At 48.3% G+C, this 2401-nt stretch overlaps 1 pseudogene; it reads left to right on the forward strand.

Annotated features, from left to right (window-relative positions):
• The first annotated feature begins 1036 nt into the window (after positions 1-1036).
• On the forward strand, positions 1037-1154 carry LOC124546169 (annotated as a pseudogene).
• The last annotated feature ends 1247 nt before the right edge of the window (positions 1155-2401 follow it).

A 2401-nucleotide genomic window follows, 5' to 3' on the forward strand; every position in this document is an offset into this window, starting at 1 on the left:
CAATCGCCATCTCAGAATTGCTCTTCAACAGTGGGAAGCAAGAAGGTGCTTAAAACATCAGTGTAGGCCTGTGCTGTGATAGTGTCACGCAAAACAACGAGGGGTGCAAAGCCCCCTCCATGAAAAACACGACCACACCATAACACCACAGCCTCCGGATTTTAATGTTAGCACTACACGCCCTGGCATACAAGTATGACATTCACCGGGCATTCGCCATAACCACACCCTGGCATCGGACCGCCACATTGTGTACCGTGATTCGTCACTCCACACAACGGTTTTACACTGTTTTACACAATGTTTACGCTCCTTACACCAACCGAGGCGTCGTTTGGCATTTACCAGCGTGATGAGTGGTTTATGAGCAGCCGCTCGACGATGAAATTCAAGTTTTTCTCACCTCCCGCCTAATTGGCATGTACTTGCAGTGGATCCTGTTGCAGTTTGGAATTCCTGTGTGATGGTCTGGATAGATGTCTGCCTATTGCACATTACGACCCTCTTCAACTGTCGGCGGTCTCTGTCAGTCAACAGACGAGGTCGGCCTGTGCCTGTACGCTTTTGTGCTGTATGTGTCCCTTCAAGTTTCCACTTCACTATCACATTAAAAACAGCGGAACTAGGGATGTTTAGCAGCGTGGAAATCTCGCGTACAGACGTATGACACAAATGACACTCAATCAACTGACCACTTTCGAAGTCCGTGAGTTCCGTGGAGCGCCACATTCTGCTCTCTCACGATGTCTAATGATTCCTGTGGTCGCTGATATGGAGTACCTGACAGTAGGTGGCAGCACAATGCACCCAATATGAAAAACGTACTTTTTGGGGGTGTCCGGATACTTTTTACTTTTGATCACATAGTGTAAGAGTCAAATTAATAAAAACACAAAAATAACCCCCCAAAAGAATGTCTTGGTTGAGGAGACTGGTGGGCACTTTTCAACTAAAAGCCAGAAATACTACGCAGAATGAAAATTTTTTTTATTGCTAATATATTTCTACATTAACATCTCACTATGCATGCTGAGGCGGCAGCGGCCTTGCCGCAGTGAATACACCAGTTCCCGTCAGATCACTGAAGTTAAGCGCTGTGGGGCGTGGCCGGCACTTGGCTGGGTGACCATCGGGGTCGCCATGTGCTGTTACCATTTTTTTTTTTTTTGGGGGTGCACGCGACCAAACAGTAGCAGCTCCGGTCAAAGAAAACCATCGTAACGGCCGGGTGTGCGGTGTCCTGACCAGATGCTCTTTTCCACATCATCAGCTGAGGGTGACACAGCGGTCGGATGGTACCGATGGGCCACTTGTGGCCTGAAGACGGAGTGCATGCATAATGAGGTGATGTCTCCTGATTAATTACGGCACAGTGTGCTTAGATAAAAATGACAACTAACACAAAAGTACTAATTTTCTTTGTTTTCAATACAGACTGGGACGTCTCCTATCACTGACAGAGAGCACGAGTTCGAGTTGATTTACCTACCAGCATGAAGAAACATACAGTAGAAACTACTCTTTCAGCATGCACTGCACTGCATATATGGCCCACAACTAGCCCCTCTGTACCTATCTCGGCGGCTGGTCCCAGCGGAGGTTCGAGTCCTCCCTCGGGCATGGGTGTGTGTGTTTGTCCTTCGGATAATTTAGGTTAAGTAGTGTGTAAGCTTAGGGACTGATGACCTTAGCAGTTAAGTCCCATAAGATTTCACACACACACACACACACACCTATCTCGGCGAGAGCTATTTGAATACGGCTGGAGCTGCGGATATTTGCCTGTGATGTACTGTGCAACGTCGAAACCACAGCAGGTGGCCTTCTCGTAGTGTCTAGATGTGGATCAGTGTATTGTTGCAGCTTTAACTGCCCCATGTGATCCAATATGTGCAAAAGTAATGTCTGGGCCGCCGGACGCAACATAAAACTTCGCTATCACTTCATCACAAGGACCGGACCAAAAGCGACCGCTCCTTTCGAAGCCAAAACGCGAGTCCTTAATTTCTGTCGCTATCAGACGCTGTCCAATCAGCGTTGCTTTTGGGAGGCTTCACGGAAGGTCCCTCTGCCGCTCGGTGACGGCGCCGCCATTGTCTGGGTTGCCGACATGGGTGGCCCTCTCTGGGCATTGCACGAATGTCATTCAATAATTAAAGAGACAAACTGGTCTGGAGAAAAAAGCGTTTATTTTTATAAACCAATACTTTTTCTACTTTTCAACATAATCCCCTCGAACATTTATGTACTTGTTCCAAGAGGCTACGGCAATGGCCATGCCGCAGTGGCTACACCGGTTCGCGTCATATCACCGAAGTTAAGCGCTATCGGGCGTGGCTGGCACTTGGATGGGTGACCGTCCCGCCATGCACTGTTGTAATTTTTCGAGGTGCACTCAGCC

Source organism: Schistocerca americana, chromosome 8, assembly GCF_021461395.2.
Source record: "Schistocerca americana isolate TAMUIC-IGC-003095 chromosome 8, iqSchAmer2.1, whole genome shotgun sequence".
Lineage (NCBI taxonomy): Eukaryota > Metazoa > Arthropoda > Insecta > Orthoptera > Acrididae > Schistocerca > Schistocerca americana.